This window comes from Macrosteles quadrilineatus, unplaced genomic scaffold, assembly GCF_028750875.1.
Source record: "Macrosteles quadrilineatus isolate MER2022 unplaced genomic scaffold, UCM_ALF_1.0 Scaffold_3__2_contigs__length_128488019, whole genome shotgun sequence".
NCBI lineage: Eukaryota > Metazoa > Arthropoda > Insecta > Hemiptera > Cicadellidae > Macrosteles > Macrosteles quadrilineatus.
Genome location: NW_026542596.1, coordinates 53,752,869 through 53,768,558, shown reverse-complemented (window position 1 = coordinate 53,768,558; position 15,690 = coordinate 53,752,869). Strand labels below are relative to the sequence as shown.

General features: G+C 34.3%; 1 protein-coding gene across 2 annotated transcripts in view; it reads right to left on the bottom strand.

Annotated features, from left to right (window-relative positions):
• Window positions 1-15,690, bottom strand: part of LOC128988723 (protein gustavus) — a 222,694-nt gene that overhangs the window by 163,512 nt on the left and 43,492 nt on the right. The window contains exon 1 of one of the 2 annotated variants that reach the window (XM_054410312.1): window positions 10,011-10,111. The exons of the other annotated variant lie outside the window; for it this stretch is intronic. The gene's annotated coding sequence lies outside the window, so the exon portion shown is untranslated. Of the gene's footprint in view, window positions 1-10,010; window positions 10,112-15,690 lie in introns of those variants that run through there. 2 annotated transcript variants of the gene reach the window in all.

Sequence of the window (15,690 nt, the reverse complement as noted above, 5' to 3'; positions counted from 1 at the left end):
CTTTTAACCCGAGAATTTCAAAACTTAAGAGCTTTAAAGTCCTACTTCTTATGATGATGAAAGTTTAAAATATATATTAATTTGTAAATGTGTTTTCGTGATTCTAATCACACAAAGTTTTACCCTACTAATACAGCATAATTTGTTTAAATTGTCCTCAAATAATGTATTTTTATTTGAAACAGTGAATGATACGTTATCTCCATAATAACAATTTAAACAGCACATATTGTACAGAGGTAATTATCGAAGGAAATATTTTGACACTTTTAAACCAGTTTAGCCACTCTTGAAAGCAGCCTCAATTGCTTAATTTGCAGAAAAAACTTAAAGATTTTTTTCCATAACTATCCTTGTATAGTTGTATACCCATCAATACTTTTGTTGTATATAACTTATAACCCATCAAGTTATGCGTTAATATACGATTAGGATACGGATCTAAAACATATAACATACATTAAGTACTTAACATTTAATATACATTGCACACAAAAATTGTATTTACGAAATATTTAAAGCACATCACATGATACACAACATTATCTAGAATATTGCAGACACATTGCAATTCTCCACTCCACATTTCATTTTAATTGCAAACCAGTCCTCATAACCGAAAATACATTACAGTTTTCACAATTAGCATAAATTATGATGCAATATATTTTTCAAATTGAATTGAAAAGCAATCTAACAATAATAATTCTTCTTCGACATAATGACCATGAGTTGAGCGGGGGGATGTAATAAACGATCATTACTCATTGGAATTTTTACATTAACACATTTTAATTCTTCATTGTAATCTTCGTTTAAACATGCGCACTCTATCGGTGTACAAATGACAGTCTATTTAATGATGTTGTTCATTACGTCGATTTTTTCACGTAAAAGAAATTAAGCCCGTCATTTTTTCCCGTCTTAATATGGTCTCCTAAAGATCGTGCATACAGTTAATGAACTCTCAGTTTTCTACCAGAATAAGTAAAAAAAATATTGATTTTAGAACTGTTGAGAGTTTTGTAGAAGCACGCTGATTGTATTTGTAGATCTTTGTGATCTTTCTTGCAGAATGTGTAACAAACTGACGATTCCAAATGCATGTATTATTTAAAGAGAAATAAATATAGTTTTTTCTTATTCTTAGGTTTAGCATAGACGTTTAATTTTATACACATTTTATTAGAGTATTAGAACAGGTTAACAGGTTAATCAGTTACACTAGTCACAGTAGGGGTTTATTATGATCATTTTCCAGGTTTGTGATACAGGGAATTATGATATTTTCTGAGCTTATCTCGTGCTTCGATTCTTGTACCTATCCTCAACGAACACACGTGTAAAAAGCAGTTTCCTCGAATGATGTTGCAAAAACGTACTGCATTAAAGTTCGTTCATACAATGTTCCCAAAGACATTTAGTCCTATGAACATTTGTATAGAATTTCACTATACAATAATTTATTTTTGTAAAAAAATACAACCGCCTTCAAACGCTCTAAAAAGAATGAAATAATTTCAATAAAGTAAACTTTTGTATTAGGCAAGCTCACGTCGGTTGTATTTTTTTACAAAAATAAATTATTTCATGATTTTTAGTGACTGTATAATTGTTTATGTATTAATTACTTGAGGTTTTTTAATAAGCAAAACTGTTTGAAACAATCAAAAGTTCCACAGAACAATCATAATTTTAAAACTGCTTGAGTCACCTGTTCAGGTTACATAATCAATGGGTATGAAAATAAACATTTTTAGATATTCCTTAAGAAAGAAAGAATTGTCCATTACATTAGGCCTAATGAAAAACTAATTGTCTTTTCTAGATACATTGAAATGTCAGACATCATCGTTTCCTGCAATCGGTGTACTTCTACATTACAAAAAGAAATACGTCTCAAGCCTTTTGGAGCAATATGAAAGTTATTCCTCAGCTACCAGCACTAAAAAATCTCTCAAAAGTGGAAAATTGGTCGTTAACACGTATAGTACCTTTGGAAAATATTATATGAAAGATTGGTTCAGCTAAAAGTGGTGTAAGTCATGTAGGGGGTTTTGTTTGCTCAAGATATAGCCTCGTCGAAATTGCAAATCATCTTCCTCTAGGACCCTCCGAAGCAGGCATGATAGTATTGATATGTTATAGTAACTGGGTAGAGAATATTAATAAAACATTCCACATCTGCAAATGAAATATGTATATGAAAGATAAGTTCAGCTAAAAGTGGTGCAAGCCATGTAGGTGGTTTTGTTTGATCAAGATATAGCCTAGTCGAAATTGCAAATCATCTTCCTCTAGGACTTTCCGAAGCAGGCATAATAGTATTGATATGATATAGTAATTGGGTAGAGAATATCAATAAACATTCCACATCTGCAAATGCATGTTTAGTAATTAAAATATTTTACATTTTTAAGACAATTGACGATTATGCACTGTCACACTTTTTAGGTCGTGTAAGGAATAATTGCATTTAATTTATATTTAGACCTGTTTTACGAATGCTTTGGTTTTCACAATACACCTTCATTTGTCAATATCATATAGCTATTCACTGAAACATATATGTTTTTGTAAGTCAGAATATTCAATACTAAAAACAGAATTACTGTATACACAAATCAGGTCAAACGTTAAAATACATTTTTTATAGTAACCAAAACAAAATGCATTTTTCTCAATGTAATTCATTAAGGCTCCATGGCAAGAAATAGTTTATTGATCAATATGAAGCAACTGTTTCATGAAGAATTGTCTGTAGCTTCATTTATATGGTTTCAACTAACAGCTGTAGGAATGTTATTATTATTTATTGACTTCTCTGCACAAATGTAAACAATCTGAACAAATGTAAACAAAATAAGTGTTGAATATTTAAGGTTTTCAGAATTTTTCACCGAAACAAATATTATACTTAAAGATAATATATAAGGTACCAAATAGAAACTCTCCTGGTTATTTTGGTGGTGGAACCACACTGATCGGTAAAAGAATCACAGAGAAATTGGTGAGCATACATAGAAAAAAAAACATCGCCACAAACAAATTGAGAACCTCCTCCTTTTGTTGGTAGTGGGGAAGTCGGTTAAAAATGTGCAATGGCTCCCATTTTCCTTCACGTCCAAGTAAAACATATACATTTTATACAACATTTCATTTCATTTAGATCATTAGGTGCCAGACAAGTTCAGCTCCACACGACCATATCAGTCTCTCCAGTTGTCATTGGGACTTGTTGTGTAGTCCACCTTCTGTCAGTCACCTTAAGGTCACGTCCGGGACAAGTCCGGCTTATCCTAAGGTTTCCTGGCTGAAGACGTTTGAAACTATTTCAAAGGTTCATCTGGATTCGTATAGTTTTATATTAAAACATTAGGAATTCGCTGAAGTGGAAATGTGTTTTATAAAAGGTCAAAGAATGGCAAAGAAAATTAAGAAGGTGTCTTGTGTTACCAATATATCTATTACCGTAGATAGTTCATACTTTAACAGTCAAAGAAATCTATTTTTACACTAATCGACGAACGTCACTCGAAGGACCAATTAACATGATGTAACTCGAGTTTAATCAGATATTGGAGTAGTAATTGAAAACACTTGAGAGATAAGGCGCTCGAGCGTCACTCAAATTAATGGTCCATCTTAATTGTAGGCCTTCTGCTCGCAGTTCAAGTGATATCTTAACTGCTTGCTGGCACAATCTGATTGTATATGGACCAGTGAAAGATGCTATGGAGAGAATTGACACTAACGTATTGGAAGAAACTGTTTTTCATTATGTTTTAGTAGTTAAGAATAACAATATAATTTTAGCTGTCAAACATGTGATCAATTGTAAAGATTGAGTAGCAAGTGTCAGCCAAGTGAACGTAGACTCACCAGTAGGACACTGACAGGTAGGAGCTGTAGTGTTGAGGTAACGGTACATGAATCGTCTGGTTGGGTTGCAATGACCTGCCAGACGAGGAACTTACTGGTCTCCTCTAAACACCTCTCCTTCATCTCACAATAGCAATAGGCTACGTATTTTTTTTATACCTAATTTTGAAAAATTAGTTTCTTAAAAGGTTGTGTTTCGACCCTTACCTTACAACTGAAATGGTATTTTATATGATCATAGAAGCCGAAGAAATTTAACATCCAATATTTCTTAAAATATCACATCAAACTATAAATAACGTTTCGTCCTTGTAACTTTGGTAACACGTTGGTAATAGGTCCGCTGTAGTCGCCAACGCACTGATTATAAACGACACATACAATCTGACATACTACACGACAGTTGGCTAATGGCTACTACACGTGGTTGGCAGCATTTATATTCGGCTAATACCAACATTACGATTATTTACTAACTCAAAAACGAATGAACTATTTTTAATTAAATTAAACACGGGCTCGTAAAGCTGCAAAGTGTATTAATTTGTTGGTGTGTTAGCCAGCTGATACTGTTCTAATGATATCAAGTATGTATCACAGGTACCAGTATCAAAGGGTCTTTGCTTAATTTGTGATTTTTATAGCTATAGAGTAACCGATTTGGAAAACTTTAATTTATGTAGGTACGAAAACTAAGCAAAAACTAAAAATAAGTAAAATTACATTATCAGAAGATAGTAACGCAATAATAACCCCTCTGAACCTTAAGAAACGACGTAAAAATTCTCCACCATTTTAATATGTTTTTTAATCGTAAGTGAAAAAACAAATGGACAAAGTAACTTCCATGTGAAGAAGAATCGATAATTTTATGGACGATTCAAGGAAACCATTCATTAAATAGCTCAAAGAGCTCGTTAAACACTCTACGCAGAACATAATATCTGTAAGAAACAGGGCGTTTCTACAATAAGCCGACATCGAGAGAAAGAATTGGCTCCCACTGTCAACTGCTTAAGGCGAGTTCGATATCGAATGTAGAAGTAAAAACCCATTGTCTACTGCACAATGAAAATACAATAATATCTGCTGCTTACAGTACCTTAACGACAAAGTGGGTACTGTAATTGGTACGTTTGGCGTAATTAATTTTCAAAAAGCAGGTACGACATTTAAAAAAAATTTAACTAGACGATCACTGGCTCAGTCAAGAGAAAAGTCAGAACTTTTTTACGAATTTATCCTATATCTAAAACTATTTGGTCTTTTGGCGTGGTCTTGGCAAAATAAACGGCTTTTTATAGTTAATAAGATTACTTGTTACTTCATAGGTCCATTTTGCAAACACATTCAGCTTAAAATACACACAAGGTGCTTTGCTGCATCAATAAAGGGTTCGACAAAGTGATTGAATAGTCCGAAGATTTGGTCGTCTATACATTGACGACAGTTAATGGATTAGCTATCTGCTACAAAGCCTCACCAGAAAAATTTTTAAACGGAAAATATTGGAAATGTGTGTTGGGAAAATGATAGTTTTAATAACATGACTAAGATGTTTTACCTCTCTAGAAAATAGGTAAATGAACCTTTTATTATGAAATTCCAACGAAGGTCAACACTCTCAGCATTTCGCCAAGTCAGCATCAGCAGTTGTGGGTACTGTTTACTGACAACGAATGGAAACATTTCCTTGTTCTACTGACGTAGGTCTTCGGATAGCCACATGACACAAACAAACATGTTATCAGTACAACAACGTGACCTAGCAGCGGCGTCCATCTGACGACCTTGTCACCACCGCATACCCTTCCTGGTCACAATATACTGAGATTGACATTACTTTGTGTTTATAGTTAGAAGTCACATGACACAGACAAACATGTTATCAGTGCAACAACGGGACCTAGCAGCGGCGTCCATCTGACGACCTTGTCACCACCGCATACCCTTCCTGGTCACAATATACTGAGATTCACATTACTTTGGGTTTGTAGTTAGAAGTCACATGACACAGACAAACATGTTATCAGTACAACAACGTGACCTAGCAGCGGCGTCCATCTGACGACCTTGTCACCACCGCATACCCTTCCTGGTCACAATATACTGAGATTTACATTACTTTGGGTTTGTAGTGTACCATTGACACAGCTCTGTAGATAGTCACATGACACGGACAAACATGTTATCAGTACAACAACGCGACCTAGCAGCGGCGTCCATCTGACGACCTTGTCACCACCGCATACCCTTCCTGGTCACAATATACTGAGATTCACATTACTTTGGGTTTGTAGTGTACCATTGACACAGCTCTGTAGATAGTCACATGACACGGACAAACATGTTATCAGTACAACAACGTGACTTAGCAGCGGCGTCCATCTGACGACCTTGTCACCACCGCATACCCTTCCTGGTCACAATATATTGAGATTGACATTACTTTGTGTTTGTAGTTAGAAGTCACACGACACGGACAAACATGTTATCAGTACAACAACGTGACCAAGCAGATGCGTCCACCTGGCAAACAGTTTAGTACTACCATCGATGTATAATTATTATACATCGATGAGTACTACAACGTGACCAGTTTTAGGAAGCTTGTTACAATACACTGAAATGTATAGACAGTCAAAAAGCAAAAAGCAATTAAATTATTACAGTCTTATAAGTACTTCTTCGGCCATTTATAAAGAAAACATACTAGTAATTTTTATGGGTAGCTTGTAATACATTTAACTTATATTACTAAGACCTTATACTCGAAAGTAAACTCACACGATTGACTTGATAAACATATTCCTTAAATATTGAAAAAATGTATTCCGTTGAAGAGTTGCCCTTTAGCGAGTCTCAAGTTTTAGTTTTCACAGCACTGTAAAACCTCGGAGTTACTTAGAAATCCAATCTTCACCAGGTGATACCTACGCTCAACAGTAAAAGCCAAACGCCCACGCAGTTTATCCAAGTTCTTCACTGTAGACTTTGCTGTTTATTTTACAGCTGCAAATAGCTGATTGTTATAAAACCAATTTAAAACCAAACGTAGCATGAAGTGAATAATATTCCATCACGGTCAATTGCGTTGGTAAAACACTTACAGGAAAATGTAACTTGAAACCTTCCATTGCAATTATAATCCTCTTTTAGAGTTATGTACACGCAACAGACTCACCATTGTTTTTCTGGCATTTAAATGTTTGAAAAAGACAAATGCAAAATGTTACTTGGAACACAACAAAAACCAAACAATCACTGTGGCATTATAAAACACATTACAAATGGTATGGTATGTTCTTCGAGTCAATGGTTGTAAAAATATAGCAGAGATTTAAAACTTTCAGCATTTACACACCAACTCCTAATAACTGTTAGGCTACCTAATACAAAAGTATTTCTGTTTAAAGACTCTCTATAACGAAGCACTACATTACTAGATGTTCATGATAACGGAATAATAAAAGCAAACATTAGCTCCAAGAGGCCATTACCATAGCAGTAACGTGCTGCGCCGTCTATTTAGTCGCCACTTCCACCCCGCCAATGGTAGATAATTAAAATCCTTCGGTATAAGGACTGGGTTTATTGAAGCAATGTTTCAATTACTCAATAGACAAACGGATAATTGTAGTTTTTATTGCTGTCCAATTAGAGGTTTTATTGCTGCAGTAAATGTTAGGACATTAACGTTCTCCCGGTGCTGTCAAGATGTTTTATGTTGGTAATATTATCGTACACGTTAGTATAAATATTAAAAATTGCTGAAAAAACTTGTCAATTTTACGTTTTTTACAATTATTTAAAAAAAATCATTGTTCTAGAGAAATGCTCTGTTTATTGATCAACAAATCTCTAGAAAGTTAATATTCGGAAGAAAACTAAAGCTGACATGTACATCATTTGTAAAGCTTTTACCTAAAAAGCAAATAATTTGGATACAATGATTGATATGTCTACATTGATACCAAATCTTTGACTCGTAATTGTGTCATGCGACAGAATTATACACCTTAATTAGTTTAAAGATTGTCTTTAACTATTTTAAACCCTCATCACAACACAGACCCATCTTCCGTGGGAGTGACATGAAAACACAGACAGCAGCATGCGATGTTGACGACACACAGAACACCTGCTGCGCTTTTATCCAACCCACACTTTTATAGGACCTACCCTATAAAACCCACACGTTTAAACTGCCCTGCTTTGATACATAAATACTTTTCGTTGTTGATGAAAATGCACAAGAAGAGTTAAATTTACAATGAATCAAATTTCACAATGCAGAAATAAAATCATGTGTGTGTGTGGTGATTTTTTGCTCATCACCAACCCTTCATTACGATTGTCAAGGCAGAATTTTTTAGTAGATGAATGAAAAGAATTTTGTTTTATTCCCTACTAAACATCCCTTAATACTCATACTAATCGGCCATTTAAAATGACCATGTTGAAAAATACCAAGCTAAAAGTACTTTTAATAATTATGGTTGCATATATTTTGTTTTCGATACATTTTATACAGCACATTTGTTTATAATTTTTAACTGATAAAGATTTAGTTGTACTAAACCTAGCAATGTGAATCTAAAGCCTGTTTTACACACCTAGACACGTGTTTAAATTTGTAATATGCAAGTCTCAAAAAAGTTTGGAAGCAGTAGTTTACTAAGTTAAAAGTGGCTACACAAATAACTGTTTATTTAATCTTTTAGCTGATCTTCTACTACATTTAAATAACAACAGAGAATGACTGAGCAGTTGTACCTTCCATTCAGAACTGAACCACTTGACCTACTTGGAGGCATCACAGACGATACAACTATGGTGTGCACTCAATGTTCGGAGTTACAACCATAGTCGGTTGAGATGTACTACTGTACTAGTTAAATTCAGGTTTCGAAATTTAAATATACTTCAGTCTACAATAAAACCGGGTATTATTGATCAGTGGTATCCCAAATCATTCCGTCCTATTCAAGTCGTAGGCTCTATTTCCTAAGTACAAGGATTTCGCATAATTTACATTCGTTTCTGGACATAAAAGAAAAATACTTGCGAAAAACTATATAATAATAGTAACGCCATTATAATCTTTTGGACACATCATGCGGAATATTTATTGGATGTTTTGAAATGCCACTAATGAGTTATTTGATAGCCCCTCACCTTCCAAACGAACACCCCAGGTGTGACAACTAAACTAAACAAGTGAATCAGGAGTAAAAATATGTTTCGTCAGAAGGTTTGCTACCATTTAAACACATAAAGAACACAACAGTCAATCGCCGGTATAAATGTATCTTTTTACATTATAACAACAGCATCTAGCATTACAATTTCTTAGGTGCAATAACTGTTATTTATTCATGGCGTTATCAACATTGCCGTGAAGGGGTCTTCATAAATTGAAGGCAATCAAACTTCCTACACCGATAACATCGTCGACATCCGTACGATTTCCGTAAACAACCTAAATAGTTTATTTAAATGAGGAGAAAATATGAGTGTAGTCTGATAACTAGGTATACATTTATTACAGCATATCATACATCGGTTACTCTAGAAATAAACAAACACTGTACAAGTTTCAGGAAGCAAGAATTAATTATCGTATCAGTATGTGCTGGTTCTATTTACATAGAGATAGCACATTGTATAATCAATTTAGCAAAAAAATGACGCATGATGGTTGCTCAAACGACCGAATTTAAGTTAATAAAGTACAAGTCACAAACAAAATGTCTTACCAAAAGCTCTTATGGTATCTTGGATCGGCAAAGCGTTTTATACGAAACATACGCTGGACACACCAAATACTTTAGATGTATAATCAATGATTACAGTTTGCATTTTAATAAAACATAATTATAATACAACAATATTATTAAATGTTGTAAATTATTATGCAAGCTTTACGGAATTGTATTGATGAGTGAAGTAATGTAATTTTGATTTAAAACTAATAAAAATAAATTAAATATAACTATTACTGCAAGGACTTTAAACTGCACAACTATAATTTAACGAGAAACCAATATCATATTTTTTCCTCACGTGTTACCTAATTTCTTTTAGAAACCACACCACCAACGTGAAATATAAAGCCAAATACTTACGAAAGAAATAAAAACGTATCCAAACAACGAGAAAACAGCAACACAAGCACAAACTGAGCTTTGAAGACGGGCTTACCGACGCGCACCGCGGTACGCACACGACTGAAGACATGGGGGAGGGGACTTCTCACCTCTCCCCACCGCGATCAGCTGATTGATACATTGTTGGACTGCCGCCATGTGTGATCAGCTGTTCAACAAACGATGTTGATGTTTACACAAAATACACTCACAACTCTTCGTCTTGCGTCACACATTAAGGAATTGTAAATCGCAGCGATTCCAATCATGAAAAAAGGAATCTTTATCAACAAGGAATATAATTTATCAACAGCATAAAGTGGGTAGAACATTAAAGCGGGTAACAAAAAGTCATTAAATCTTTGAATTTGAAATAAAGATGAATACAAGTTTGATAAGTGTCTAGTTAAAAAATACAAGTATTAGTGAAACAATTTTTAGGAATTGATTAATGCAATCCATACATACCATCCGTAACCATACGTACCAAAAACCTTCCATAACGAACTTAAATTAAAAACAAGAACACATACAGAATTGTAAGTATAATAGCTACACAAATTCGTTAGTGCAAATTAGTCCTCCTCTTAGCCAACAAGTTTAGATCAAACCTGTTCTGTGAATTTAAGACAGTCGCAACAATTACATTTTTAATTTGTTAATTTATGTCAATGTAATTAGTCTCCGATTGAAAATTATTTGTGCAAATTAAACGTTATATTATGTTGTCTTATTTAATGGAACACCTGTATTTGTCAATAAGGAATTTTAACTTTACTTGAATAATGAAGTTTATTTCCCACAAAAAAACGCAATACAACAAATACATGAGATGTAGAGGAATATGACTGGCTACTTGATCCAGTAGTGTAAACGGTTTATTTAACTTATCCGCTAACATGACGTTGTAATTTATAGTCTAGCATCCGTTATAAAACATTGGATTTCGCCTGAACTGTACATCTGATGGTATTGCCATAGATAAAACATACTCTGAAATCTGGTGTTTTTTGGTATTTGTACTTTTCTTTAACGGGTTATTTTTCCATATTTTCTGTATTTGCGACTCTTACCACGAGTATGTTTTGACGTAAGAGTTTGAAGTCATTGTTATAAGTATTCGCCCAGTGACGGTCCTAGGGGGGGTGCGTGTCCCAGATAAGACGACATTTAATCTCAACTCTCGCCCAACCACCCCCGTGGGTCCCTAGTTGCCACTTTGTATACATTAGGCAACTTAAGTTGCTAAGGATAACCGGAGCTTCCACAGCCTCCTAGTATGGATCAATCAACTTGAAACTTAAACAGAAACCTCGTTAAATATAATCCACTTTGGTCTTCGATTTTCTAAAACAGTGGTACAAAAAAAAAATTGTTTTGTGTACAAGCATACACTTTTATCATAATTGAGCCCATTGTCGGACAGAGTCAAACTCCAGCAGAAAGATGTAGTTTACAACCAGGTAAACAGGGGAGCGAGCTGGTGAGCACGTGAGTTCGGTCTTTGAGGTCCCGGGTTCAAGTCCCACCAAATCACCAATGTATTTTATCTAAGTGATAATGCCAAAAAAAAAATCCCGGGCTCGTGCCTAGCGTTCTAGGACAAAAAAAAACACAACAAAAGGTATACAAACTAAACAATTTTTTGAAAGGTCAAGAGGAAACTCACTCAAACTCTGTTAATTACAAAATTGGTGTAAAAAGAAAATTTTTAATAGCCCGATAACCCAGTCGTATAATCCAGTCTCGTAAATTCGTATTCACAAATATTAGAGTTTACTTTTTCAACGAACTACTTTAACGAATCTGAATATCGTCAGGACAACTCTTTACGTGTTATAAAACAGCAGGAAAAGAGGAGCCTCTGTGAACTTAATATTTTGAATGACCGACACCCACAACACACTCACAAAATCTCATAGACGTCCCTGTTACTATAATCAACATTTAAAGGCTCAACATTTCGTCAAAGCATTGTCTACGCAATCAAAGGCAGCAAGAAGACGACACTTCTAGCGAACTTAATTTTAATTTATACGCATCCTTTTCATTTAGTATCTCATATTCCCATTCATACATGTATTTAAATAGTTCACGGTTGAAAAAAGAAATATGAAACGTCCAGTGAACCTAATACATACTTTAAAATCACTGACGAACATATTTTCCATCCAGTCTTTTAAATTTCCATACTCAAACCTAAAATCCCACTTTTCCTACCACGTACGTTAACAGATTCATATGTCGTTTGCGAAATTCTTACACATTTAAAGACAACAGGACTTGAAATTGTACACTACCGACGGACACATTTTTCATTCTATCTTTCTTCACATTTTACTTACCGTTAACGGTTCCAAATATCGTCCGTAAATTCGTTACACGATAAGACAACAGGAAGAGGAAGCACTGAATGAACCTTATACCCTAACAAATCCCACATTACGCGTTTCAGCGGGGACAATCGTTTACGCAATCAGTCCCACTGGGCACTGGGCAATGAGGAAACCATTGTATTCGCCCGACCCACCTTCACCCACTTACAATCGCCCGTTCATTTACATTGATAACTCGTGCCAACGATACGTTACCCTAACTGCCGCTGGAATTGGGAAAAAGGCGGGCTTGAACGTTACCGGGGAAATTCATTTGGATTTAATAGTTTAAATGCAAATGTATCGTAACTATTTTATGGGGCGCTATCTTTTATTTTTATTCGGAAATTAGTAACACCCAAATACTTAGTCTCACAAAATGATCTATGATCTACCTAGTATGAAAATCACCGAAATGTTTTTACATTCATTAACAGAAATTAGGTAAAGCTTAAGGCCTAAGTGGAATAATAGGACAAACATGGATTTCCTCGCATGTACAAGGCCTTTATTTATTCGTATCCACATTCCCTAGGGAAATAATTCTGTTACTTTGAAACGATGTACAACCCTTTAGAACAATTAACTAAATTTTGTTACATCAACATTTCTATAACTCACAACTCAAGAGTCCTTCAACTGAATGCCGATAAAGGTTGGATGCAAAATATCGAAAAAATATTCAAAATGAAATATGCATTTGAAAAATGGGAAATACATGGATAAAATGTTGTTTATGAGCGAGATGAGGATACAAGTTTTTCACACATAATTTGTGCATGTTTTGAATGAAGCTCGGCCCACACATACCCACGCCTCTGTGCTCCAGTGCCGTTAGTTACATTAATTACTTCACTGCCTCACATCAAGTTCCGTTCAATAACCAGTCATCGTCCCGTTCTGCCCTCCAGTAGGATGAGTAGTTTAGGAATCAGCCAGGTCAGCTGTGTATGTGCAGCAGAATTCAGTGTATAGGAGTTATAATCGCTTTTCACCCTTACCAGAAGAATACAGTAATAATCATTGGACCTTTTACTTATTGTAACTTTCAATCTTTATCCTCTACGTCTTATCATCAACCAACCGTCAGAAAGTGAGTCTTCTAAAATCTTACCTCAAACCTAAATTCGTTTTAGAAACCGAGTAGGTAGGCCTACAGTGATATGAATTGCATCCTCGAAAATTTGAATAAACATAAATATTTGGATCGATATTTATGTGTACGAAAGAATCTTTAAGACGGAAATGACTGAGAATCTACCATGTTATTTATCCACAAGAACATACTTTTACCGGTAATTCACAGATAAAATGTGTGTGTCAGTGTGTATGTATGTATTGTCCCTTTGGCGAAGTTCAAGCGACCGACTTTCATTGGAATTTGGTATTTTCGAAAATGGTATATGAGCGATCATGACGCAACCGGCGTCAAAACCTTGGATGTAGCTCAGAGTAAATACTTAAACTCTGGTTGTATTAATCAACAACTTGGCAAGTGATGAGAAAGTAAATTAAACGACTATAAAATATAATGAATATTTAAATGCTATGTTTTACATATTACGGTTTATTATCAGCAATAAATTCGAAATCAGCACTTCGATAAAGGTGTGTCAAATAACATAGATACAAAAGGAATCACACATTGGAACAGTTATAGCCTATTTACACTAACACACGTATGTCAAAACCAGGACCAGTTAAAACCACAAGTCAGAGCATCATAACTTAAAACCATGGTAAACCTTTCTAAAATTGATGTATATTTGACGACTTTAAAACATGAAAATGCACTAAATAATTGGGTTACATATGAAATTCATGTTATTCCCGCGCTCTTTATCAGTTTAACATTTTACAAGACTATTACAGAATCACAAACGAGTCATTTCCTAATTCTACAGGAGATAGGTTGTTTATTCAACCTACAACAGGCTTGTTTTATGAATTACTAACTATTTATAGGATAAATTAAGTGCCTCGGTATATTTCAATTTTATTTTTGATAAATTTGTTGTATTTAATGATTTATTATGTAGTGAATATATGTTGTAGTGAAAATAAGTTTATTTTATGTAGAATTGTACGGTGTGACTTATGGACTCTTTTAAAGTGTTTTAAATCTGTAAAAATCAGTATGTCAACCACAAAACAAACTGTATTTACCATTGTTCTTCGTTCTTAGTGTGTATGTAAAAACACTATGTTATTTTTATTTTATTTCAATAAACACCTTTTTATTCTTCATCTATTCAACCTACAAGCTTCGTTTACCAACACGAGTTTTATTTATAACAATCACAACCGTTTGTGCCATACGCTGTACACACAGTATTGGTAACCGATATATACTGTACTGTACATTAATGATGGCGCATGTCGTCTGTCTGATGTTTACAAGACCTCATCACCAAGTCTCTTTGTCAGTTAAACAACCATCCAGGGTTACATCCATTGTGCGATGGCACCAATTGATTCTTTGTTAGGCTGTATTTACAGTGTTTATTTTAGCGAATCTCGTACATATTATAATAAATTCAACAAAGTTCGGTCTAACCTTACAACTTATTTTAGTACACTTTAGTACATTTTTTTAAAAAAACACGTAGAAATAATTATTGATAGGGTCTGTTGTGTTTAATCACTATGGGTTCTAAATTGTAAATTAAATTCTGTAAATTTAATATTCTTATTTCATTCTTATGGAAAATAAGTAAAACTTTTCGAATTTCTTGTTTATGAACATAATGATCAAAAATTTGCACTGAAATATTAACATTTTACTAAAAACACTCTCTTACGTTCCCTGTGGCACCAAACCTATACTCGTTAAACTAATGTTATTTACATAATAAACGGTACACATTAGTGAAAATACTGCCAGGCAAATGGTAATTCGCTTGGATTTTAGGGTTGCTGCGATAGGGTATTTTAGTTAAAAATAGAAAGTTGTGCAAAAAACTCACAGAATCAGCCCAGCTGAGAACCTCAATCTAGAAGTTGTTCCTACCTGCAAACAACAAAACCATTAGCACTCGAGGGGACACAAAGCGAGAGATAGTAAAAACTAAGCAAACAACTTTTTCATCTTTGTCCTTGGCTTAAATATTAGCGAATAAATAAATCACAGTCATAAACCAAGAAGGGTTGTACTTTAACGAAGTTAAAGTATATCGATATTGCAGTCTTTTGTTTGTACTTATATCTGAGTATAATGAATGCCATTCAATGAGTACAATGTTCGTACTATATTAATCATCTGTGCAAACACATATAACTTTGAT